General features: G+C 47.4%; 14 non-coding genes and 2 pseudogenes across 14 annotated transcripts; 5 read left to right on the forward strand and 11 right to left on the reverse strand.

Annotated features, from left to right (window-relative positions):
* Positions 1–164, reverse strand: LOC138030993 (U1 spliceosomal RNA). Its single transcript, XR_011128102.1, has one exon. It is a non-coding gene; the product is annotated as a U1 spliceosomal RNA (small nuclear RNA).
* Positions 165–358: 194 nt separating this feature from the next.
* Positions 359–539, reverse strand: LOC138031053 (U2 spliceosomal RNA; annotated as a pseudogene).
* Positions 540–6,299: 5,760 nt separating this feature from the next.
* Positions 6,300–6,418, forward strand: LOC138031068 (5S ribosomal RNA). Its single transcript, XR_011128168.1, has one exon. It is a non-coding gene; the product is annotated as a 5S ribosomal RNA (ribosomal RNA).
* Positions 6,419–7,394: 976 nt separating this feature from the next.
* Positions 7,395–7,558, reverse strand: LOC138030994 (U1 spliceosomal RNA). Its single transcript, XR_011128103.1, has one exon. It is a non-coding gene; the product is annotated as a U1 spliceosomal RNA (small nuclear RNA).
* Positions 7,559–7,752: 194 nt separating this feature from the next.
* LOC138031052 (U2 spliceosomal RNA) lies at positions 7,753–7,935 on the reverse strand. Its single transcript, XR_011128157.1, has one exon. It is a non-coding gene; the product is annotated as a U2 spliceosomal RNA (small nuclear RNA).
* Positions 7,936–13,698: 5,763 nt separating this feature from the next.
* LOC138031071 (5S ribosomal RNA) lies at positions 13,699–13,817 on the forward strand. The gene has a single exon (XR_011128170.1). It is a non-coding gene; the product is annotated as a 5S ribosomal RNA (ribosomal RNA).
* Positions 13,818–14,793: 976 nt separating this feature from the next.
* LOC138030995 (U1 spliceosomal RNA) lies at positions 14,794–14,957 on the reverse strand. Its single transcript, XR_011128104.1, has one exon. It is a non-coding gene; the product is annotated as a U1 spliceosomal RNA (small nuclear RNA).
* A 194-nt stretch (positions 14,958–15,151) lies between these two features.
* LOC138031039 (U2 spliceosomal RNA) lies at positions 15,152–15,344 on the reverse strand. Its single transcript, XR_011128146.1, has one exon. It is a non-coding gene; the product is annotated as a U2 spliceosomal RNA (small nuclear RNA).
* Positions 15,345–15,612: 268 nt separating this feature from the next.
* On the forward strand, positions 15,613–15,731 carry LOC138031072 (5S ribosomal RNA). Its single transcript, XR_011128171.1, has one exon. It is a non-coding gene; the product is annotated as a 5S ribosomal RNA (ribosomal RNA).
* Positions 15,732–16,707: 976 nt separating this feature from the next.
* LOC138030996 (U1 spliceosomal RNA) lies at positions 16,708–16,871 on the reverse strand. Its single transcript, XR_011128105.1, has one exon. It is a non-coding gene; the product is annotated as a U1 spliceosomal RNA (small nuclear RNA).
* A 194-nt stretch (positions 16,872–17,065) lies between these two features.
* On the reverse strand, positions 17,066–17,258 carry LOC138031030 (U2 spliceosomal RNA). The gene has a single exon (XR_011128137.1). It is a non-coding gene; the product is annotated as a U2 spliceosomal RNA (small nuclear RNA).
* A 267-nt stretch (positions 17,259–17,525) lies between these two features.
* On the forward strand, positions 17,526–17,645 carry LOC138031086 (5S ribosomal RNA). Its single transcript, XR_011128185.1, has one exon. It is a non-coding gene; the product is annotated as a 5S ribosomal RNA (ribosomal RNA).
* A 978-nt stretch (positions 17,646–18,623) lies between these two features.
* On the reverse strand, positions 18,624–18,791 carry LOC138031018 (U1 spliceosomal RNA). Its single transcript, XR_011128126.1, has one exon. It is a non-coding gene; the product is annotated as a U1 spliceosomal RNA (small nuclear RNA).
* Positions 18,792–23,501: 4,710 nt separating this feature from the next.
* Positions 23,502–23,620, forward strand: LOC138031073 (5S ribosomal RNA). Its single transcript, XR_011128172.1, has one exon. It is a non-coding gene; the product is annotated as a 5S ribosomal RNA (ribosomal RNA).
* A 976-nt stretch (positions 23,621–24,596) lies between these two features.
* Positions 24,597–24,760, reverse strand: LOC138030997 (U1 spliceosomal RNA). Its single transcript, XR_011128106.1, has one exon. It is a non-coding gene; the product is annotated as a U1 spliceosomal RNA (small nuclear RNA).
* A 194-nt stretch (positions 24,761–24,954) lies between these two features.
* Positions 24,955–25,136, reverse strand: LOC138031051 (U2 spliceosomal RNA; annotated as a pseudogene).
* Positions 25,137–26,475: the final 1,339 nt, after the last annotated feature.

Below are 26,475 nucleotides of genomic sequence, written 5' to 3' on the forward strand. Positions count from 1 at the left end.
CGGGGACTAGCGCGAACGCAGGTCCCCACTACCAGAAATTATACGCTCGAGTTACCCACATTTGGGGTAATCGCAAGGGTCAACCCAATCGAAGTGCAATGAAAGAGCCTCACCTTGAGAGGACTGCCTCCCTGATCACAGTGCCTCCCGCGTCAGGTAAGTATGCCTTTTCAGCCTCTCCGGGACCGCAAAACGCAACTTGTCTGCGCATACCATGTGGTAATGGAGGTCACGTGCTCCTCGTCCTGTCGTGTCGTGCTGTCCACTCGCTGCTATGCTACCTAGAAAAGAGAAGAGAATGTGAAGGTTGGTTGCTTGGTCACTTTTTCTGCTTTCACTTGATTATTTCTTCCCCAGAGGGAAGTGGGCCACGCTCGGAGGTAGTGCTATACCGAGGCAACCCGTGGCCGGGACGAGGCAAGCCTCTTTTCCACGGCCCAGTTCCAAAAATCAGTTTAATATATGAGCTGCTCGATGAGCAGCGTATCAGATATTAAGCTGATAAGAACAGATTTTTTTTTTTTTTGATAAAATTTTATTTACAACCGTGACAAAGGCCACGGAGGATAATTACACTTATTTACAATCAACTCGTTGTATAAATACGAAGTTACTAAGAATTGGATTACAATAAATCAAGTGTGAAAAGCGAATTACAAAAATGAGCAATTATGCTCTAACGATAACAAAGGAGGTTGCGTAATTACAATATATACAGGGTTTTGTAACAAAACATGCAAGGATTAACAAAAAAAGCACACTCTGGAGATGCCTCGTCCGACTTACACTCCAGAGCTGCGATTCGCACAGGACACAAAACGATGAATTTTAGCAATCAAATATAGAAAAACAACCGAAGGTTAATTACAGGGAATCAAGATGTGAGGCAGAATCAGTGGAGGTGGAACAAAACAGAATCGCTATTTACAGAGCAAAGTACTTTATTTACAGCCCAGACCTCTTTTACTCGCCCAACGGGTTCTCCTAAGATACGGGTCTTGATATCTTTGGTAACGAGGCCTATAATGTCGCAAGAGCTCAGGACGCGATTTCGAAACGTGGCCAGATTTCGCGATTGCCACACGAAAAACAAAACGGTAGCGAGAAAATAGTGGTAAACCGATAAACGCGAATGAGCAAAATTGGCTAAAGGGAATACAACTGCCTGAAAGGAGGGGATAAACGGGGAGCCCTGTAGGCGAGAAAGAGTAGGGACAAAATGGTTCCACACTTCTAAAACCCGAGGGCAGTCAAGAAAACAGTGTTGACTAGTTTCTATCCTGGAACATACGGCGCAGCGGTCGGAGTCAATGTAACCCACGGCTTTGAGGTTACAGCGAGTCCGAACCACATCGTGAAGTATCAACCACAGGAGGTCATTTTTCCTGTTTTCAACCAGCTTAAATCGGGACTTACGCCACACCGCTGCCCACCAGTTGATTGGACGGCCGACCACAGCCCTCCAAAAACCAGCGCACAGCGGGGCAGCATCAGGCAGGTCAAAAAACAAACTATAAATATTCTTACAGGACAAATCGTCGGGCAATTTACCTAGTTTCGTAAAGAGACGCTGGAAGTGTTCCAAGGCTTTGCGGTAAAAGTTGGAAGGCAGAGCAGAAACTGGACATAAATTGGACCGAAAGGCAAAACGAGCATCAAAACGAGCCAAACGAGAGCCGATAAAATAGCGGGCAAAATAATGCCATTTAGAGGCACCGAAGTCATCCCGAAGGCTGGAAAAACAAGATAAGCGAAGGCTGACGCATTTGGTACGAAAGTCCACTACATTTAGACCCCCGAGTTTGAAAGGAGCGCAACAGCGCTTCCGGCTCACATTTTCCATTCTGCCGTTCCAAATAAAGGACCACACAAGGCGTTCGAACCGTTCGCACACCCAGTTTGGGGGCGGGAGAATCTTGGCAACATGATAAAAGCGACTAGCGCCCAAAATGTTTACAATTAAAGCGCGGCCCAAGAAGGACAGTTCTCTCTGTTTCCATAAGTTCAATACTAATTCAAGCTTGTCAATTTTAGTTCGCCAATTTTCGGATTCGACCGAGGTCAATCCATTAGAAAAGTAGACACCAAGGATACGAAGTTTCAAAACCCAAGTTAGGCCAAAAGGTGAGGCCCCATTGGTTCTCCACCTCCCCAGCCACATGGCCTCGGATTTGGAGGTGTTAAGCTTGGCCCCCGATCCGCGTTCATACTTTCCAACAATTTGCAAAAGGGAGCAGAGAGAGCGTTCAGTCTTGACAAAAAGCGTGGCATCATCGGCATACTGAGAAACCTTGAATTGAAGGCCCCCGGCTCCAGGGAGCCGGAAACCTTCAATGTCCCTACATTTACGGATCTGCGTCGACAAAACTTCTGAGACCAAGACATAGAGGAGGGGGAGAGAGGGCAGCCCTGCCTCACACCCCTTTCAAGAAAAACTGGCGCAGAAAGATTTCCGTTGCAGATAACACGGGAAAAAACGTCCTTGTAAAATAAACTAACCCACCCACGGAAAGACGGTCCAAACCCAAACTTAGAGAGTACGCGCATGAGAAAATCGTGGTCCACGCGGTCAAAGGCCTTTTCTTGGTCAAGTGTGACTAAAATGCCCGTCTCATTGGTTTTGTCGATCATATCGAGCATATCCCGGATAAGTTGAAGGTTTGAAAAAATCGATCTACCCACCACCCCACACGTCTGATCCCGGTGAACAAGAGACTGCATCACTGGTTTTAAACGTTCTGTGATAACTTTAGAAGCCAATTTATAGTCGGTGTTTAGCAATGAAATCGGTCTCCAATTCTTGGCAAGTCGTTTGTCACCTTTCTTATACAGCAAGCGTAGGAGACCCCCACGCTGGCTGTCAGTCAGGGTACCGAGATGGAAGTTCTCATTTAAAACTGTCACCAAGACATCGCCTAAATCTTGCCAAAAGGCCTTATAAAATTCTGTTGGGAGGCCATCCGAACCGGGCGATTTCCCGGTTTGGAGACCACCCAAGGCTGCAAAAAGCTCTTCCTTAGTGAATTCTCCTTCGCAACTATCACGCTCAGTTTCAGTCAAAGAAAATTCTAGATCATCAATTAAACTTTCCTGTATTTGTAAATCGAGATTATCCTTAGCATAGAGAGTCTTATAAAAGTCCACAAGAATAGCTTCCATATCGGCCTGAGACGACGTCTCTTGTCCTTGAGAATTCACCAGGGATTCAAAAGTATTTTTTGCAGCCCTTTGCTGCTCGCGGCGAAAGAAATAGCGCGTGGGTTTTTCACCTTCCTCAATCCATTTAGCTCGAGAGCGAATTTTGGCGCCCTCTGCCTCTTGCCTAGCAAGAGACGAGAGAGAGCATTCGAGATCCCTAATCTCCACAGACCTAGACTCATTCCCGCGGGCAAAGTCATTTTTAGCCCGAATTAAGCGGTTTATCAAAAGAGTCCGAGTATGATTCGACGATTTGCGTTTGCGAGAGCAATATTTTTGACAAAAGTCCCGAATGGTCACTTTCAAATCATCCCACCATGATCCCATCGACTGAAAGTCGCCCGTGCGTTGCTTCTGGTCATTAATGAGTTGGGACAATTCACGCTTAAAATTAGCATCATTTAGGAGAGATGAATTAAATTTCCAAACACCGCTTCGAGCGCCAGGACAATCAGCAGAAGAGAAGTTCAGATTTACAAAATCGTGATCGGAAAAACTGCAGGGGGAAACTTTAGGACAATCAACACAATGTTCAAGAGATCTAGAAACCAAAAAGCGATCGAGCCGAGAGGCCTGACTGTAATTTGCATTGGCCCACGTGTATGACTTCCCTCGGGAGTGTTGTTTACGCCAAACGTCAATTAACGAGCAATCTGACATAAGCTGACGAAAAGTAGACTTATCCGGCAAAGAATCGTTAGAAACACGGAGGCGATCGAGTGTATTGTCAATACAATTAAAATCCCCAGCAACAATGCGACCAGGGGATAAAAAATAGTCGTGCAAATTCCGAAAGAAAGCCCTGCGACCCGAAACGGTGTTTGGAGCATAAATGTTCACTAAGTTAAATTGACAAGCTCCAATCTGGATTAACGCACTAAAAATTCGGCCGTCAGAATCAAAAACAAACCTGGAAACCTTCCCCTGAAAACGTGGCGAGACGAACATGGCCACCCCAGCCTTTTTCCCCGTCCCAAATGACCAGAAGCAATCACCGGGCCACCTTTTAGCTATATCATCTGCCTGGGATTTACGCGAGACATGAGTTTCTTGCAAAAGGATGATGTCTAGGTCTGAGCGCGATAGTTCACTTAACACGAGATCCTGTTTAGCGGGCGAGACAAGCCCACGCACATTAAGTGTCGCTAACTTAAACATTACAGTTCATTAGTGATGCTTATGTCTGCTTTTCCTACCGCGCACCGTTGTCCATTCTCCGTCAGAATCCGTGATGTCTTCCTCACTGGAAGCAGGCTCACGGCCCCATTCCCGATGGTCTCTGTCCCTTGACCTGCGACGGCGGCGGTCCTCGTCCCGTGAGTGCTCACGCCGGTGATGGTGGTGGTGACGACTCCGATCACGGTCTCGCTCGCGTTCCCGGCCGTGATCGCGATCGCGATCGCGGTCCCGGTTACGCTCACGATCCCGATCCCGGTCGTCATCCCGGCCGTGTTTCTCACGAGACTCACGCTCGTACTCGCGGCTCCTATCCTTCTCCATCTTCTGCTCTCCCTTCTCCTTCTCCGACCTCTGCCTGCTACTCTCCTTCTCCATTTTCTGCTTTTCATTCTCTTTCTCCGTTTTCTGTTTCCCACTCTCCTTCGGCTTCTGCTTTCCATTTTCCTCCATCTCTTCTGTTTTCTCCTTTGTTTTCTCCTTCGTTTTCTCCTTCGTTTTCTCCTTCTCCTTGACTTCAGCACGTTTGTCCAGGGTAGGCTGCGACGGAACTGCGCGAGGGGCTTTAGCCGCGCTCGCATATGACGTGGGAGGACCTGTACTTGATTCCTGTGAATTCTCAACATTTACGTTAGCACTGAACAATAAATAAGGGCAACGATGCTCACGATGACTATCAGACCGGCAGATTGAACACATAATTGGTATCTCACATTCGTCGGCCCGGTGGCCAGACTGTTCACAGTTAAAACACCGCACCGAAGTGCAGTCTTTAATCAAGTGCCCTAAATCCCCACAGCGCCGACAAGCCTTAGGCTGTCCCGGGTACCAAATGCGAACGAATTCTCGGACAATCCGTACAGTGGATGGAATGGGTCTTTCAATTCGCATACGCGCTGTACGGATTCCGTTAAAGATGGTGTCAGCAGCGAGGTCACGTCGAAAGGAAAGCACTGTGCCATAAGCGGACAAACGGCCAATAAGTACAGTATCCGGCATTTCGTTTGGGGCGTTATAAATCTTCACTAGACGTATTTGGTTGTCACAATCAGCGAGGAAAACGCGGTGACCCGCAATAGTCAAATGCCACGCGCTCAAGGCTGTGTTTTTTGCCTCGGCAGTTCGAAGGGCAATGACCCACGTGTTCGAAGATAGGCGACGTTGAATAGAGAGAATATCTTCGTACGAAACTCCGACATCAATTAGCCCCATAACAACATCATTACAAACGCAAGGCGTATCAAAGGTAAAATAAATTGAAAAGGGTTTTTTTAGGCTCACATTGTCCTCGCCAACGTTCCATGAATCTGCTGTACATGCAAAAGCCACACCATTGCTCATCATTGACTCGACAGCAACAGGTATGTGCACATGGTCCCCAGACGCGTTTTGGACGGACCCTTGGGATTCCACTGGAGTAAACAAGTAATCAGGCGCAATTAGGCTGGTCCCCTGAGACTTTTCTGAATTAGCATGTTCCACATCGATGGACATCTCGTCAGGAACGTTGCTCCACGTACCGCTCTCGCTGAAAAGAACTGGCGTTTCTTGAATTGGTTGGGCACTCTCCATCGGCAGACTGTCTGACATCCTGCAATCTGTGGAGAGAAAAAGCAAAAACAGCCTTTCAGAACTTAGCCAAAAGGCCGAGAAGCGATGCCCGTAAATGCTCACGGCGGACAAGGTGCTCCCAGTCTCATGGCCACGAGATATGGTGGTCCGATTACAATCCGTGCCAAGGAAGGAATGCCCAAAGCCAACCTGAAAGCGAGGCGCACACAACGATCGCTCTTGTACAGTGGGCAGCAGCACCAGCATTGCATGGCACTTGCGTTGACGGCAAGAGGACAAATGCACATTGTGCTTGCTCTGACCTCGTTTTCATTTTCCCTTATAACAAAGTTAATTTTCACGGCAAATTACTTGTCTACGACCATACCACAGGGAAAACACCGGTTCTCGTCCGATCACCGAAGTTAAGCCCTGTCGGGCGGGGTTAGTACTTGGATGGGAGACCGCCTGGGAATACCCCGTGTTGTAGGCTTCCCTTTTTCCTTCTGTACACTTGATTATCTCAAAAAATCTCAGTTTCTTTCAATGAAAGAACATTCCAAACCAGGTTTTTTGAACACAACATGCCAACGATATGTCAAAGATGAGACATACGACAAAAACAAAATAGTTCACACGAGAAAGTGGAACTTGTATTCCCAAGGGAGCGCGTGCGCGCGAGATCTTATCAATCCAACGTTTATGACATGAAACGTATCTTTTCGTGTGAGCAAAGAACAGGATACGACAAGTAAAAAATGCATGCACTGTTATGCATTAGATGGAAGTTAACCTAGCCCGGATGATATGTATACAACGAAGGCTACAACACTACAACATTGATCTTGCGAAAACGTGACTTACGTGACGTAGCGCACTTCAAAGTCTTACTGTTCCCTGCTCAACACGGACAGTACGTATTCAAAGGGCCGATAAGACACTATCCTGACCATGAAAGATTTACTTTTTATGATAACAATCCAATTAACTGATAACATAGAGAAACCACAAAGTGTTGGCCACAGAAATGTAACGCCAACTGATCTGGCGGGTCCTCAGTTACTCAATGCAAAACGGGCTCTCCAGAACGCAACATAACACAACGCAAAAGAAATCTATCGCGATGGAGCAGTACAAACACACATCCACTTACGTTTTCGAAACGATGCACGAGGATAAGAGCTCGACCCGCTGGCATTTTCTTGTCTCACTCGTCTATCGATGGAAATCGATGCGGCTGAAATAAACACGTCGTCTCCCTCTCTGTACGGCCAAGAATGAGAGAAATGAAATCACAGTTTTTCAGTGCACCAAGTACGGAACATTCACCTACAATTTCAGCAGTGGACTTCACAAATACAACTCACCTTCCTTAGTCCTTACACCGCCACCGCATCTCCTTCCCTGCCCTGCCTGAAACGTTACCAACAAACCTTCCCATTAGCCAACTTTGCCACCGGGGTTTGGTGCGGGGACTAGCGCGAACGCAGGTCCCCACTACCAGAAATTATACGCTCGAGTTACCCACATTTGGGGTAATCGCAAGGGTCAACCCAATCGAAGTGCAATGAAAGAGCCTCACCTTGAGAGGACTGCCTCCCTGATCACAGTGCCTCCCGCGTCAGGTAAGTATGCCTTTTCAGCCTCTCCGGGACCGCAAAACGCAACTTGTCTGCGCATACCATGTGGTAATGGAGGTCACGTGCTCCTCGTCCTGTCGTGTCGTGCTGTCCACTCGCTGCTATGCTACCTAGAAAAGAGAAGAGAATGTGAAGGTTGGTTGCTTGGTCACTTTTTCTGCTTTCACTTGATTATTTCTTCCCCAGAGGGAAGTGGGCCACGCTCGGAGGTAGTGCTATACCGAGGCAACCCGTGGCCGGGACGAGGCAAGCCTCTTTTCCACGGCCCAGTTCCAAAAATCAGTTTAATATATGAGCTGCTCGATGAGCAGCGTATCAGATATTAAGCTGATAAGAACAGATTTTTTTTTTTTTTTTGATAAAATTTTATTTACAACCGTGACAAAGGCCACGGAGGATAATTACACTTATTTACAATCAACTCGTTGTATAAATACGAAGTTACTAAGAATTGGATTACAATAAATCAAGTGTGAAAAGCGAATTACAAAAATGAGCAATTATGCTCTAACAATAACAAAGGAGGTTGCGTAATTACAATATATACAGGGTTTTGTAACAAAACATGCAAGGATTAACAAAAAAAAAACACACTCTGGAGATGCCTCGTCCGACTTACACTCCAGAGCTGCGATTCGCACAAGACACAAAACGATAAATTTTAGCAATCAAGTGTAGAAAAACAACCGAAGATTAATTACAGGGAATCAAGATGTAAGGCAGAATCAGTGGAGGTGGAACAAAACAGAATCGCTATTTACAGAGCAAAGTACTTTATTTACAGCCCAGACCTCTTTTACTCGCCCAACGGGTTCTCCTAAGATACGGGTCTTGATATCTTTGGTAACGAGGCCTATAATGTCGCAAGAGCTCAGGACGCGATTTCGAAACGTGGCCAGATTTCGCGATTGCCACACGAAAAACAAAACGGTAGCGAGAAAATAGTGGTAAACCGATAAACGCGAATGAGCAAAATTGGCTAAAGGGAATACAACTGCCTGAAAGGAGGGGATAAACGGGGAGCCCTGTAGGCGAGAAAGAGTAGGGACAAAATGGTTCCACACTTCTAAAACCCGAGGGCAGTCAAGAAAACAGTGTTGACTAGTTTCTATCCTGGAACATACGGCGCAGCGGTCGGAGTCAATGTAACCCCAGGCTTTGAGGTTACAGCGAGTCCGAACCACATCGTGAAGTATCAACCACAGGAGGTCATTTTTCCTGTTTTCAACCAGCTTAAATCGGGACTTACGCCACACCGCTGCCCACCAGTTGATTGGACGGCCGACCACAGCCCTCCAAAAACCAGCGCACAGCGGGGCAGCATCAGGCAGGTCAAAAAACAAACTATAAATATTCTTACAGGACAAATCGTCGGGCAATTTACCTAGTTTCGTAAAGAGACGCTGGAAGTGTTCCAAGGCTTTGCGGTAAAAGTTGGAAGGCAGAGCAGAAACTGGACATAAATTGGACCGAAAGGCAAAACGAGCATCAAAACGAGCCAAACGAGAGCCGATAAAATAGCGGGCAAAATAATGCCATTTAGAGGCACCGAAGTCATCCCGAAGGCTGGAAAAACAAGATAAGCGAAGGCTGACGCATTTGGTACGAAAGTCCACTACATTTAGACCCCCGAGTTTGAAAGGAGCGCAACAGCGCTTCCGGCTCACATTTTCCATTCTGCCGTTCCAAATAAAGGACCACACAAGGCGTTCGAACCGTTCGCACACCCAGTTTGGGGGCGGGAGAATCTTGGCAACATGATAAAAGCGACTAGCGCCCAAAATGTTTACAATTAAAGCGCGGCCCAAGAAGGACAGTTCTCTCTGTTTCCATAAGTTCAATACTAATTCAAGCTTGTCAATTTTAGTTCGCCAATTTTCGGATTCGACCGAGGTCAATCCATTAGAAAAGTAGACACCAAGGATACGAAGTTTCAAAACCCAAGTTAGGCCAAAAGGTGAGGCCCCATTGGTTCTCCACCTCCCCAGCCACATGGCCTCGGATTTGGAGGTGTTAAGCTTGGCCCCCGATCCGCGTTCATACTTTCCAACAATTTGCAAAAGGGAGCAGAGAGAGCGTTCAGTCTTGACAAAAAGCGTGGCATCATCGGCATACTGAGAAACCTTGAATTGAAGGCCCCCGGCTCCAGGGAGCCGGAAACCTTCAATGTCCCTACATTTACGGATCTGCGTCGACAAAACTTCTGAGACCAAGACATAGAGGAGGGGGGAGAGAGGGCAGCCCTGCCTCACACCCCTTTCAAGAAAAACTGGCGCAGAAAGATTTCCGTTGCAGATAACACGGGAAAAAACGTCCTTGTAAAATAAACTAACCCACCCACGGAAAGACGGTCCAAACCCAAACTTAGAGAGTACGCGCATGAGAAAATCGTGGTCCACGCGGTCAAAGGCCTTTTCTTGGTCAAGTGTGACTAAAATGCCCGTCTCATTGGTTTTGTCGATCATATCGAGCATATCCCGGATAAGTTGAAGGTTTGAAAAAATCGATCTACCCACCACCCCACACGTCTGATCCCGGTGAACAAGAGACTGCATCACTGGTTTTAAACGTTCTGTGATAACTTTAGAAGCCAATTTATAGTCGGTGTTTAGCAATGAAATCGGTCTCCAATTCTTGGCAAGTCGTTTGTCACCTTTCTTATACAGCAAGCGTAGGAGACCCCCACGCTGGCTGTCAGTCAGGGTACCGAGATGGAAGTTCTCATTTAAAACTGTCACCAAGACATCGCCTAAATCTTGCCAAAAGGCCTTATAAAATTCTGTTGGGAGGCCATCCGAACCGGGCGATTTCCCGGTTTGGAGACCACCCAAGGCTGCAAAAAGCTCTTCCTTAGTGAATTCTCCTTCGCAACTATCACGCTCAGTTTCAGTCAAAGAAAATTCTAGATCATCAATTAAACTTTCCTGTATTTGTAAATCGAGATTATCCTTAGCATAGAGAGTCTTATAAAAGTCCACAAGAATAGCTTCCATATCGGCCTGAGACGACGTCTCTTGTCCTTGAGAATTCACCAGGGATTCAAAAGTATTTTTTGCAGCCCTTTGCTGCTCGCGGCGAAAGAAATAGCGCGTGGGTTTTTCACCTTCCTCAATCCATTTAGCTCGAGAGCGAATTTTGGCGCCCTCTGCCTCTTGCCTAGCAAGAGACGAGAGAGAGCATTCGAGATCCCTAATCTCCACAGACCTAGACTCATTCCCGCGGGCAAAGTCATTTTTAGCCCGAATTAAGCGGTTTATCAAAAGAGTCCGAGTATGATTCGACGATTTGCGTTTGCGAGAGCAATATTTTTGACAAAAGTCCCGAATGGTCACTTTCAAATCATCCCACCATGATCCCATCGACTGAAAGTCGCCCGTGCGTTGCTTCTGGTCATTAATGAGTTGGGACAATTCACGCTTAAAATTAGCATCATTTAGGAGAGATGAATTAAATTTCCAAACACCGCTTCGAGCGCCAGGACAATCAGCAGAAGAGAAGTTCAGATTTACAAAATCGTGATCGGAAAAACTGCAGGGGGAAACTTTAGGACAATCAACACAATGTTCAAGAGATCTAGAAACCAAAAAGCGATCGAGCCGAGAGGCCTGACTGTAATTTGCATTGGCCCACGTGTATGACTTCCCTCGGGAGTGTTGTTTACGCCAAACGTCAATTAACGAGCAATCTGACATAAGCTGACGAAAAGTAGACTTATCCGGCAAAGAATCGTTAGAAACACGGAGGCGATCGAGTGTATTGTCAATACAATTAAAATCCCCAGCAACAATGCGACCAGGGGATAAAAAATAGTCGTGCAAATTCCGAAAGAAAGCCCTGCGACCCGAAACGGTGTTTGGAGCATAAATGTTCACTAAGTTAAATTGACAAGCTCCAATCTGGATTAACGCACTAAAAATTCGGCCGTCAGAATCAAAAACAAACCTGGAAACCTTCCCCTGAAAACGTGGCGAGACGAACATGGCCACCCCAGCCTTTTTCCCCGTCCCAAATGACCAGAAGCAATCACCGGGCCACCTTTTAGCTATATCATCTGCCTGGGATTTACGCGAGACATGAGTTTCTTGCAAAAGGATGATGTCTAGGTCTGAGCGCGATAGTTCACTTAACACGAGATCCTGTTTAGCGGGCGAGACAAGCCCACGCACATTAAGTGTCGCTAACTTAAACATTACAGTTCATTAGTGATGCTTATGTCTGCTTTTCCTACCGCGCACCGTTGTCCATTCTCCGTCAGAATCCGTGATGTCTTCCTCACTGGAAGCAGGCTCACGGCCCCATTCCCGATGGTCTCTGTCCCTTGACCTGCGACGGCGGCGGTCCTCGTCCCGTGAGTGCTCACGCCGGTGATGGTGGTGGTGACGACTCCGATCACGGTCTCGCTCGCGTTCCCGGCCGTGATCGCGATCGCGATCGCGGTCCCGGTTACGCTCACGATCCCGATCCCGGTCGTCATCCCGGCCGTGTTTCTCACGAGACTCACGCTCGTACTCGCGGCTCCTATCCTTCTCCATCTTCTGCTCTCCCTTCTCCTTCTCCGACCTCTGCCTGCTACTCTCCTTCTCCATTTTCTGCTTTTCATTCTCTTTCTCCGTTTTCTGTTTCCCACTCTCCTTCGGCTTCTGCTTTCCATTTTCCTCCATCTCTTCTGTTTTCTCCTTTGTTTTCTCCTTCGTTTTCTCCTTCGTTTTCTCCTTCTCCTTGACTTCAGCACGTTTGTCCAGGGTAGGCTGCGACGGAACTGCGCGAGGGGCTTTAGCCGCGCTCGCATATGACGTGGGAGGACCTGTACTTGATTCCTGTGAATTCTCAACATTTACGTTAGCACTGAACAATAAATAAGGGCAACGATGCTCACGATGACTATCAGACCGGCAGATTGAACACATAATTGGTATCTCACATTCGTCGGCCCGGTGGCCAGACTGTTCACAGTTAAAACACCGCACCGAAGTGCAGTCTTTAATCAAGTGCCCTAAATCCCCACAGCGCCGACAAGCCTTAGGCTGTCCCGGGTACCAAATGCGAACGAATTCTCGGACAATCCGTACAGTGGATGGAATGGGTCTTTCAATTCGCATACGCGCTGTACGGATTCCGTTAAAGATGGTGTCAGCAGCGAGGTCACGTCGAAAGGAAAGCACTGTGCCATAAGCGGACAAACGGCCAATAAGTACAGTATCCGGCATTTCGTTTGGGGCGTTATAAATCTTCACTAGACGTATTTGGTTGTCACAATCAGCGAGGAAAACGCGGTGACCCGCAATAGTCAAATGCCACGCGCTCAAGGCTGTGTTTTTTGCCTCGGCAGTTCGAAGGGCAATGACCCACGTGTTCGAAGATAGGCGACGTTGAATAGAGAGAATATCTTCGTACGAAACTCCGACATCAATTAGCCCCATAACAACATCATTACAAACGCAAGGCGTATCAAAGGTAAAATAAATTGAAAAGGGTTTTTTTAGGCTCACATTGTCCTCGCCAACGTTCCATGAATCTGCTGTACATGCAAAAGCCACACCATTGCTCATCATTGACTCGACAGCAACAGGTATGTGCACATGGTCCCCAGACGCGTTTTGGACGGACCCTTGGGATTCCACTGGAGTAAACAAGTAATCAGGCGCAATTAGGCTGGTCCCCTGAGACTTTTCTGAATTAGCATGTTCCACATCGATGGACATCTCGTCAGGAACGTTGCTCCACGTACCGCTCTCGCTGAAAAGAACTGGCGTTTCTTGAATTGGTTGGGCACTCTCCATCGGCAGACTGTCTGACATCCTGCAATCTGTGGAGAGAAAAAGCAAAAACAGCCTTTCAGAACTTAGCCAAAAGGCCGAGAAGCGATGCCCGTAAATGCTCACGGCGGACAAGGTGCTCCCAGTCTCATGGCCACGAGATATGGTGGTCCGATTACAATCCGTGCCAAGGAAGGAATGCCCAAAGCCAACCTGAAAGCGAGGCGCACACAACGATCGCTCTTGTACAGTGGGCAGCAGCACCAGCATTGCATGGCACTTGCGTTGACGGCAAGAGGACAAATGCACATTGTGCTTGCTCTGACCTCGTTTTCATTTTCCCTTATAACAAAGTTAATTTTCACGGCAAATTACTTGTCTACGACCATACCACAGGGAAAACACCGGTTCTCGTCCGATCACCGAAGTTAAGCCCTGTCGGGCGGGGTTAGTACTTGGATGGGAGACCGCCTGGGAATACCCCGTGTTGTAGGCTTCCCTTTTTCCTTCTGTACACTTGATTATCTCAAAAAATCTCAGTTTCTTTCAATGAAAGAACATTCCAAACCAGGTTTTTTGAACACAACATGCCAACGATATGTCAAAGATGAGACATACGACAAAAACAAAATAGTTCACACGAGAAAGTGGAACTTGTATTCCCAAGGGAGCGCGTGCGCGCGAGATCTTATCAATCCAACGTTTATGACATGAAACGTATCTTTTCGTGTGAGCAAAGAACAGGATACGACAAGTAAAAAATGCATGCACTGTTATGCATTAGATGGAAGTTAACCTAGCCCGGATGATATGTATACAACGAAGGCTACAACACTACAACATTGATCTTGCGAAAACGTGACTTACGTGACGTAGCGCACTTCAAAGTCTTACTGTTCCCTGCTCAACACGGACAGTACGTATTCAAAGGGCCGATAAGACACTATCCTGACCATGAAAGATTTACTTTTTATGATAACAATCCAATTAACTGATAACATAGAGAAACCACAAAGTGTTGGCCACAGAAATGTAACGCCAACTGATCTGGCGGGTCCTCAGTTACTCAATGCAAAACGGGCTCTCCAGAACGCAACATAACACAACGCAAAAGAAATCTATCGCGATGGAGCAGTACAAACACACATCCACTTACGTTTTCGAAACGATGCACGAGGATAAGAGCTCGACCCGCTGGCATTTTCTTGTCTCACTCGTCTATCGATGGAAATCGATGCGGCTGAAATAAACACGTCGTCTCCCTCTCTGTACGGCCAAGAATGAGAGAAATGAAATCACAGTTTTTCAGTGCACCAAGTACGGAACATTCACCTACAATTTCAGCAGTGGACTTCACAAATACAACTCACCTTCCTTAGTCCTTACACCGCCACCGCATCTCCTTCCCTGCCCTGCCTGAAACGTTACCAACAAACCTTCCCATTAGCCAACTTTGCCACCGGGGTTTGGTGCGGGGACTAGCGCGAACGCAGGTCCCCACTACCAGAAATTATACGCTCGAGTTACCCACATTTGGGGTAATCGCAAGGGTCAACCCAATCGAAGTGCAATGAAAGAGCCTCACCTTGAGAGGACTGCCTCCCTGATCACAGTGCCTCCCGCGTCAGGTAAGTATGCCTTTTCAGCCTCTCCGGGACCGCAAAACGCAACTTGTCTGCGCATACCATGTGGTAATGGAGGTCACGTGCTCCTCGTCCTGTCGTGTCGTGCTGTCCACTCGCTGCTATGCTACCTAGAAAAGAGAAGAGAATGTGAAGGTTGGTTGCTTGGTCACTTTTTCTGCTTTCACTTGATTATTTCTTCCCCAGAGGGAAGTGGGCCACGCTCGGAGGTAGTGCTATACCGAGGCAACCCGTGGCCGGGACGAGGCAAGCCTCTTTTCCACGGCCCAGTTCCAAAAATCAGTTTAATATATGAGCTGCTCGATGAGCAGCGGTATCAGATATTAAGCTGATAAGAACAGATACTACACTTGATCTTAGCCAAAAGGCCGAGAAGCGGATGCCCGTAAATGCTCACGGCGGACAAGGTGCTCCCAGTCTCATGGCCACGAGATATGGTGGTCCGATTACAATCCGTGCCAAGGAAGGAATGCCCAAAGCCAACCTGAAAGCGAGGCGCACACAACGATCGCTCTTGTACAGTGGGCAGCAGCACCAGCATTGCATGGCACTTGCGTTGACGGCAAGAGGACAAATGCACATTGTGCTTGCTCTGACCTCGTTTTCATTTTCCCTTATAACAAAGTTAATTTTCACGGCAAATTACTTGTCTACGACCATACCACAGGGAAAACACCGGTTCTCGTCCGATCACCGAAGTTAAGCCCTGTCGGGCGGGGTTAGTACTTGGATGGGAGACCGCCTGGGAATACCCCGTGTTGTAGGCTTCCCTTTTTCCTTCTGTACACTTGATTATCTCAAAAAATCTCAGTTTCTTTCAATGAAAGAACATTCCAAACCAGGTTTTTTGAACACAACATGCCAACGATATGTCAAAGATGAGACATACGACAAAAACAAAATAGTTCACACGAGAAAGTGGAACTTGTATTCCCAAGGGAGCGCGTGCGCGCGAGATCTTATCAATCCAACGTTTATGACATGAAACGTATCTTTTCGTGTGAGCAAAGAACAGGATACGACAAGTAAAAAATGCATGCACTGTTATGCATTAGATGGAAGTTAACCTAGCCCGGATGATATGTATACAACGAAGGCTACAACACTACAACATTGATCTTGCGAAAACGTGACTTACGTGACGTAGCGCACTTCAAAGTCTTACTGTTCCCTGCTCAACACGGACAGTACGTATTCAAAGGGCCGATAAGACACTATCCTGACCATGAAAGATTTACTTTTTATGATAACAATCCAATTAACTGATAACATAGAGAAACCACAAAGTGTTGGCCACAGAAATGTAACGCCAACTGATCTGGCGGGTCCTCAGTTACTCAATGCAAAACGGGCTCTCCAGAACGCAACATAACACAACGCAAAATAAATCTATCGCGATGGAGCAGTACAAACACACATCCACTTACGTTTTCGAAACGATGCACGAGGATAAGAGCTCGACCCGCTGGCATTTTCTTGTCTCACTCGTCTATCGATGGAAATCGATGCGGCTGAAATAAACACGTCGTCTCCCTCTCTGTACGGCCAAGAATGAGAGAAATGAAATCACAGTTTTTCAGTGCACCAAGTACGGAACATTCACCTACAATTTCAGCAGTGGACTTCACAAATACAACTCACCTTCCTTAGTCCTTACACCGCCACCGCATCTCCTTCCCTGCCCTGCCTGAAACGTTACCAACAAACCTTCCCATTAGCCAACTTTGCCACCGGGGTTTGGTGCGGGGACTAGCGCGAACGCAGGTCCCCACTACCAGAAATTATACGCTCGAGTTACCCACATTTGGGGTAATCGCAAGGGTCAACCCAATCGAAGTGCAATGAAAGAGCCTCACCTTGAGAGGACTGCCTCCCTGATCACAGTGCCTCCCGCGTCAGGTAAGTATGCCTTTTCAGCCTCTCCGGGACCGCAAAACGCAACTTGTCTGCGCATACCATGTGGTAATGGAGGTCACGTGCTCCTCGTCCTGTCGTGTCGTGCTGTCCACTCGCTGCTATGCTACCTAGAAAAGAGAAGAGAATGTGAAGGTTGGTTGCTTGGTCACTTTTTCTGCTTTCACTTGATTATTTCTTCCCCAGAGGGAAGTGGGCCACGCTCGGAGGTAGTGCTATACCGAGGCAACCCGTGGCCGGGACGAGGCAAGCCTCTTTTCCACGGCCCAGTTCCAAAAATCAGTTTAATATATGAGCTGCTCGATGAGCAGCGTATCAGATATTAAGCTGATAAGAACAGATTACTACACTTGATCTTAGCCAAAAGGCCGAGAAGCGATGCCCGTAAATGGCTCACGGCGGACAAGGTGCTCCCAGTCTCATGGCCACGAGATATGGTGGTCCGTTACAATCCGTGCCAAGGAAGGAATGCCCAAAGCCAACCTGAAAGCGAGGCGCACACAACGATCGCTCTTGTACAGTGGGCAGCAGCACCAGCATTGCATGGCACTTGCGTGACGGCAAGAGGACAAATGCACATTGTGCTTGCTCTGACCTCGTTTTCATTTTCCCTTATAACAAAGTTTAATTTTCACGGCAAATTACTTGTCTACGACCATACCACAGGGAAAACACCGGTTCTCGTCCGATCACCGAAGTTAAGCCCTGTCGGGCGGGGTTTAGTACTTGGATGGGAGACCGCCTGGGAATACCCCGTGTTGTAGGCTTCCCTTTTTCTTCTGTACACTTGATTATCTCAAAAAATCTCAGTTTCTTTCAATGAAAGAAAGACACATTCCAAACCAGGTTTTTTGAACACAACATGCCAACGATATGTCAAAGATGAGACATACGACAAAAACAAAATAGTTCACACGAGAAAGTGGAACTTGTATTCCCAAGGGAGCGCGTGCGCGCGAGATCTTATCAATCCAACGTTTATGACATGAAACGTATCTTTTCGTGTGAGCAAAGAACAGGATACGACAAGTAAAAAATGCATGCACTGTTATGCATTAGATGGAAGTTAACCTAGCCCGGATGATATGTATACAACGAAGGCTACAACACTACAACATTGATCTTGCGAAAACGTGACTTACGTGACGTAGCGCACTTCAAAGTCTTACTGTTCCCTGCTCAACACGGACAGTACGTATTCAAAGGGCCGATAAAGACACTATCCTGAACCATGAAAGATTTACTTTTTATGATAACAATCCAATTAACTGATAACATAGAGAAACCACAAAGTGTTGGCACAGAAATGTAACGCCAACTGATCTGGCGGGTCCTCAGTTACTCAATGCAAACGGGGCTCTCCAGAACGCAACATAACACAACGCAAAAGAAATCTATCGCGATGGAGCAGTACAAACACACATCCACTTACGTTTTCGAAACGATGCACGAGGATAAGAGCTCGACCCGCTGGCATTTTCTTGTCTCACTCGTCTATCGATGGAAATCGATGCGGCTGAAATAAACACGTCGTCTCCCTCTCTGTACGGCCAAGAATGAGAGAAATGAAATCACAGTTTTTCAGTGCACCAAGTACGGACATTCACCTACAATTTCAGCAGTGGACTTCACAAATACAACTCACCTTCCTTAGTCCTTACACCGCCACCGCATCTCCTTCCCTGCCCTGCCTGAAACGTTACCAACAAACTTCCCATTAGCCAACTTTGCCACCGGGGTTTGGTGCGGGACTAAGCGCGAACGCAGGTCCCCACTACCAGAAATTATACGCTCGAGTTACCCACATTTGGGGTAATCGCAAGGGTCAACCCCAATCGAAGTGCAATGAAAGAGCCTCACCTTGAGAGGACTGCCTCCCTGATCACCAAGTGCCTCCCGCGTCAGGTAAGTTTTTTTTATGTTTAAGGCGAATGGCAGCCCCCCGGTAGGGTGAGTGCAATGGCTGCCAGACATTCAGACTCATCCATCAACAACAATGGTTCGCCTCAAACGGGGGTGCACCAGCACGTCAAACGTCACCGGGGAATCGAACCCCGCCCCTACAAACAAAAAAAAAAAACAAAACTAACGAAGAAAAGCATTCACGAGACGCCTCGTCCGACTTACACTCGAGAATGGCATTTCCACATCAAACAAACAAACAAGCAAACCAACAGGACGAAGGACTACAGGACAAAACAAAAACAACCGAACTGTGCAGCGGCGAATGGCAGACCTGACAAGGACGCCAGTCAGAAAGACTCATCCTAACAGGAGTAGGTACGCCGCGAGACAGCAACAGCTTGGGGCGACAATGGGACTAGAACTGGGACAGAGAAAAACGACCATTGCAAACAGAGCCGATAATGCCAGACGCACCCCACTGACGATGAAAATAACGTAGACGACGGGGGGACTTGAAACGCTTAAAAAGGAGAGGTAGATTGAACTTGACACGAGAGCGGACCTTTGCGATGACATCGAGAGCACCGGGCGGCACATTACGGAAACGAAAGTCATTCCGAGCGAGCCAGATAAAATACTTACAGACAACCTAGGATGTACACGAAAACACGAGGAACTCGACGGATCTCAGCCGGGTCAAAAACCAAACAGCACGTGACGGCAAACCAAAGAAGGGGACGAAGACGAAAAAACCAAACAATAGAGACTGTAACCATGAAAGAACACTATGAGCAAGAGGGCAGGAGAAAAACAAGTGAGAAGGACATTCAGAGGCAAGACGGCAAAAAGCAAGAAGGGTCGACCGAGTACCCAAAAACCGACAAGGCGATCGGCAGTGTACAACACGCCATGGCGACCTTTCAGTTGAGATCGATCACTGGGCGGTCAAGATTGAAGAAGAACAATTGGGACCAGGTCGAAGGCCAGTAGAGAGTATAGCCATACAAAGGAAAAAACTTGTCAACACAATGGGGAGTCGGACGATCCTCAGACAGCAAAAACAAATAAACAGAATTTGCAGAGATAGAGGAAACAGCAGCAAACATGATGAGGGGACAAAGACGCAATGACAAGGGAGGAACGACGCCGACGGGAAAAGGAACCACCAACCAAACGCCAAGCAGACAGAAGAGCAGAGTAAAACGGGGGGAGGGACTTGGAGGAAAAGGCCTCAGGACGGGACAGAACAACATCAAGAGCAGGGACACCAAAACGAGAATCACACCAAAAGGAAAAGAAATGGACCCAACTACGCGGAGAAAACAGTGAAACGCCGAACCCACTGGACAAGAAGCGCAGAAACCTTAAGACGAAGATCAATGACAGAAAAACCCACCAGCAGATGTAGGCTGAACAACAACAGCACGAGAAACCAGATCGCGTTTGCCCTTCCAAAAAAACCCAAAAACCAATTTACAAAGCTCGGAAGAAACCCAAGGGGGGACATGAATTAGGGAGGCAATGTACCAAAACCCTAGAAAGGGCCAAGGCGTTGATGACGAGAGCTCTCCCGCCGTAGGACAGGGAGCGTTGCCTCCAAGAAGCCAGCACATTCTCCACGGCATCAATCCTAGGACGCCAGTTCACTTCCTCCAAATTCCCAGGCCCAATAAAGACGCCCAGCACTTTGATCTTGGCCGAGGTCCCAGTCCAGGGTGACAGGGGGGTCAGTCCTGCCAGACCACGAACCGAGCCACAATCCCTTGGATTTGGATCCCTGATTAAGCTTAGCACCAGAACCCCTTTCAAAAAGAGCATAAACTTCAAAAATAGCAGCAATGGCAATATCAGACGTGACAATGAGAGAGGTGTCATCGGCGTACTGCGAGATCGGAGACAGGGCCCGCGGGGGCCCGGGGACAGAAAGACCAATGATACGTGGATTGGCACGAATGTTAACAGCAAGCACTTCAGAAACTAGAACATACAATAATGGAGACAAAGGACAGCCCTGACGCACGCCACGAGACAAAGGAAAAAACCGAGACAGATAACCATTAACAACTACAGAGCTTTGGACAGCAGAATAGAACAGAACAACCCAACGGACAAAAGATGGGCCAAAACCCATCCTCGACAAAGTAGCACACATAAATGACCAATCCACTCTATCAAAGGCCTTTTCCTGGTCTAAGGAGAGAACGGCAACGGGATGTCAGATTCCGTGGCAAAGGCAACCACATCACGCAAAAGAGCAACATTCTCGCCAATAAACCTGCCAGGAACACCGCAGGTCTGATCCTCACTAACAAACCAGATGGATAACTTTGAGAAGGCGCCCAGCAATAAACACGAGAAGCAAGCTTATAGTCGACGTTGAGAAGGGAGATGGGGCGCCAGTTACGAGCGTCCAACCGATCTCCCTTCTTAAAGATTAAGGATATGAGACCCCGCCGTTGAGACAAAGACATAGAACCAGACAGATAACACGAATTCAAGACCTCCACTAAATCAGACCCAAGGACGTCCCAGAATTTCAAGTTAAAACTCCATGGGAGAGGCCATCGGACCCCGGGGCTTTACGACGAGCCATGCCAACAAGGGCACGATGACACTCCTCAAGAGTCAGAAAGCCCTCACAAAGATCAGCTTGGGCAGATGAAAGGACGAGGGACACATTACTGAGAAGAATATCTTGAGCGGCGGAATCCGTAGGACAGGCAGTAAAAAAAGAGAGGAGTAGAAAGTGGCGAACGAAGAACACAGATCAGAAGGTGTTGAAACAATGGACCCATCAGGGTTCCGAAGCGCAGAAACCCACCGGTCAGCAGACCGTTTCTTCTCTAAACGAAAAAAGTACGCCGATGAGACTTCGCCCTCCTCAACCCATCGGACACACGTGACCGTACTTGGGCACCTTGAGCAGCCCTGATGTCATAGGCGGAAAGCTGTTCAAGGGTGGATCGATAAACACCTAAAACAGACAGGCAACCAGCATCAAGCCGTGCCTTGAGGTGTGCCGCCAACTAGCCAACAAATCGCGTGACCAAGATTCTTTCTGCGACCGGCGCACACAGTAAGATACCGTAATGCCCTTCGATCTTTGCTTTACCGGAATCCCACCACTTGGAAAGAGAGGAAAAACAGAGCTTACAGTCCTTCCAATCGGCCCAAAAGTCAGAAATAAGGCGACAGACCAGTACTCCTCCTCCTCCAGGACTGAGGTATTAAGCTTCCAAAGCCCCGGACCAGGAGGAATAACGTCAGGAACAGTAAGAGAGCAGGACACAGCACAATGGTCTGAAAACGGACACGGAAGAATTTCACAAACAGAGACAGAGACGCAACCCAGACATAAGGGCACCCAATTAGATCTATACGGGAGGAGATAGAGCCATCCGCCTTAGTCCAGGTAAAGGCGGAGGAAGACGGATGGAGGTATCTCCAAATATCAATACAACAGACATCGTCAAAAAGACGACCAAGGGCAACAACACTCTCACGCGAGGTATCACCGACCACGGAGCCCACACGGTCAGCAGCGCGATCAAAGACGGTATTAAAATCGCCGGCGAGGAGGGTGGGAACTGAAGGGTCTAATCGGGAAGAGACCCCGTCCAGGAAGGCATCACGATCAGGGTTACGATTGGGAGCATAAATGCAAGCAACCCTGAACACAGCGCCACGCAAAGAAAACTCACATAACAAAAACCGACCACAACTATCAGAGGAAGAGATTTAACAAGGGACAACACTGGACGAAAACAAAAACATACAACCACAAGGACTTATTAGAGCCGGAGACACCACAACGGAAAGACCAGATGACTGGAAACCAGGACTGACACTCACTGAGGGAGATGCAGTGGGCCTCTTGGAGGCACACTACATCAGGAAACAACAGGCAAGGAATGAAGCCACTGTACAAACCCAGCTCGCTTAGACTGGTCTCGCAGACCGTTGACGTTAATTGAGACAACTGACAGAGCCATAATGGAGTACAGTAAAAGAGTAACTATGTACGTGCTTTGCGTTGGGGGAGGGAAAACGACACATCAGGCAAACCTTCGTGCTTCGCAGACTTGACAGTATCAGCTGAAGCACGAGTCTTCGATTTAGTAGAAGAGGGCGCAGCTCCGCTCTTCTTAGCCACCTTTGTAAGAGCCTTCCGGGAAGGAGTAACAGAAGAGCTATCAGAGGAGGTTCTCAACGGAATCACAACCGCGTTTACGAGGAGTGGATACCTCAACCATTTCCACCTCCAAAGGTTCAACAGATTGGGAGGATGGAGGAAACACCCGAAGAAACAAGACTGTCGGTACCACCACTAGCAAACAGTACCCCTTACGACGCACACCTGTATTCTCAGCCACTTTACATAAAGTGCCACCACTTGGTGGTTTTTAACATTTTGTAATTTTTTAACAGAATCTCAGTACTTTTGGCAGGATGCCCGTAAATGCTCACGGCGGACAAGGTGCTCCCAGTCTCATGGCCACGAGATATGGTGGTCCGATTACAATCCGTGCCAAGGAAGGAATGCCCAAAGCCAACCTGAAAGCGAGGCGCACACAACGATCGCTCTTGTACAGTGGGCAGCAGCACCAGCATTGCATGGCACTTGCGTTGACGGCAAGAGGACAAATGCACATTGTGCTTGCTCTGACCTCGTTTTCATTTTCCCTTATAACAAAGTTAATTTTCACGGCAAATTACTTGTCTACGACCATACCACAGGGAAAACACCGGTTCTCGTCCGATCACCGAAGTTAAGCCCTGTCGGGCGGGGTTAGTACTTGGATGGGAGACCGCCTGGGAATACCCCGTGTTGTAGGCTTCCCTTTTTCCTTCTGTACACTTGATTATCTCAAAAAATCTCAGTTTCTTTCAATGAAAGAACATTCCAAACCAGGTTTTTTGAACACAACATGCCAACGATATGTCAAAGATGAGACATACGACAAAAACAAAATAGTTCACACGAGAAAGTGGAACTTGTATTCCCAAGGGAGCGCGTGCGCGCGAGACCTTATCAATCCAACGTTTATGACATGAAACGTATCTTTTCGTGTGAGCAAAGAACAGGATACGACAAGTAAAAAATGCATGCACTGTTATGCATTAGATGGAAGTTAACCTAGCCCGGATGATATGTATACAACGAAGGCTACAACACTACAACATTGATCTTGCGAAAACGTGACTTACGTGACGTAGCGCACTTCAAAGTCTTACTGTTCCCTGCTCAACACGGACAGTACGTATTCAAAGGGCCGATAAGACACTATCCTGACCATGAAAGATTTACTTTTTATGATAACAATCCAATTAACTGATAACATAGAGAAACCACAAAGTGTTGGCCACAGAAATGTAACGCCAACTGATCTGGCGGGTCCTCAGTTACTCAATGCAAAACGGGCTCTCCAGAACGCAACATAACACAACGCAAAATAAATCTATCGCGATGGAGCAGTACAAACACACATCCACTTACGTTTTCGAAACGATGCACGAGGATAAGAGCTCGACCCGCTGGCATTTTCTTGTCTCACTCGTCTATCGATGGAAATCGATGCGGCTGAAATAAACACGTCGTCTCCCTCTCTGTACGGCCAAGAATGAGAGAAATGAAATCACAGTTTTTCAGTGCACCAAGTACGGAACATTCACCTACAATTTCAGCAGTGGACTTCACAAATACAACTCACCTTCCTTAGTCCTTACACCGCCACCGCATCTCCTTCCCTGCCCTGCCTGAAACGTTACCAACAAACCTTCCCATTAGCCAACTTTGCCACCGGGGTTTGGTGCGGGGACTAGCGCGAACGCAGGTCCCCACTACCAGAAATTATACGCTCGAGTTACCCACATTTGGGGTAATCGCAAGGGTCAACCCAATCGAAGTGCAATGAAAGAGCCTCACCTTGAGAGGACTGCCTCCCTGATCACAGTGCCTCCCGCGTCAGGTAAGTATGCCTTTTCAGCCTCTCCGGGACCGCAAAACGCAACTTGTCTGCGCATACCATGTGGTAATGGAGGTCACGTGCTCCTCGTCCTGTCGTGTCGTGCTGTCCACTCGCGGCTATGCTACCTAGAAAAGAGAAGAGAATGTGAAGGTTGGTTGCTTGGTCACTTTTTCTGCTTTCACTTGATTATTTCTTCCCCAGAGGGAAGTGGGCCACGCTCGGAGGTAGTGCTATACCGAGGCAACCCGTGGCCGGGACGAGGCAAGCCTCTTTTCCACGGCCCAGTTCCAAAAATCAGTTTAATATATGAGCTGCTCGATGAGCAGCGTATCAGATATTAAGCTGATAAGAACAGATTTTTTTTTTTTTTTGATAAAATTTTATTTACAACCGTGACAAAGGCCACGGAGGATAATTACACTTATTTACAATCAACTCGTTGTATAAATACGAAGTTACTAAGAATTGGATTACAATAAATCAAGTGTGAAAAGCGAATTACAAAAATGAGCAATTATGCTCTAACAATAACAAAGGAGGTTGCGTAATTACAATATATACAGGGTTTTGTAACAAAACATGCAAGGATTAACAAAAAAAAAAACACACTCTGGAGATGCCTCGTCCGACTTACACTCCAGAGCTGCGATTCGCACAAGACACAAAACGATAAATTTTAGCAATCAAGTGTAGAAAAACAACCGAAGATTAATTACAGGGAATCAAGATGTAAGGGCAGAATCAGTGGAGGTGGAACAAAACAGAATCGCTATTTACAGAGCAAAGTACTTTATTTACAGCCCAGACCTCTTTTACTCGCCCAACGGGTTCTCCTAAGATACGGGTCTTGATATCTTTGGTAACGAGGCCTATAATGTCGCAAGAGCTCAGGACGCGATTTCGAAACGTGGCCAGATTTCGCGATTGCCACACGAAAAACAAAAACGGTAGCGAGAAAATAGTGGTAAACCGATAAACGCGAATGAGCAAAATTGGCTAAAGGGAATACAACTGCCTGAAAGGAGGGGATAAAACGGGGAGCCCTGTAGGCGAGAAAGAGTAGGGACAAAATGGTTCCACACTTCTAAAACCCGAGGGCAGTCAAGAAAACAGTGTTGACTAGTTTCTATCCTGGAACATACGGCGCAGCGGTCGGAGTCAATGTAACCCCAGGCTTTGAGGTTACAGCGAGTCCGAACCACATCGTGAAGTATCAACCACAGGAGGTCATTTTTCCTGTTTTCAACCAGCTTAAATCGGGACTTACGCCACACCGCTGCCCACCAGTTGATTGGACGGCCGACCACAGCCCTCCCAAAACCAGCGCACAGCGGGGCAGCATCAGGCAGGTCAAAAAACAAACTATAAATATTCTTACAGGACAAATCGTCGGGCAATTTACCTAGTTTCGTAAAGAGACGCTGGAAGTGTTCCAAGGCTTTGCGGTAAAAAGTTGGAAGGCAGAGCAGAAACTGGACATAAATTGGACCGAAAGGCAAAACGAGCATCAAAACGAGCCAAACGAGAGCCGATAAAATAGCGGGCAAAATAATGCCATTTAGAGGCACCGAAGTCATCCCGAAGGCTGGAAAAAACAAGATAAGCGAAGGCTGACGCATTTGGTACGAAAGTCCACTACATTTAGACCCCCGAGTTTGAAAGGAGCGCAACAGCGCTTCCGGCTCACATTTTCCATTCTGCCGTTCCAAATAAAGGGACCACA

Source organism: Montipora capricornis, chromosome 13, assembly GCF_036669925.1.
Source record: "Montipora capricornis isolate CH-2021 chromosome 13, ASM3666992v2, whole genome shotgun sequence".
In the NCBI taxonomy this organism is placed as follows: Eukaryota; Metazoa; Cnidaria; class Anthozoa; order Scleractinia; family Acroporidae; genus Montipora; species Montipora capricornis.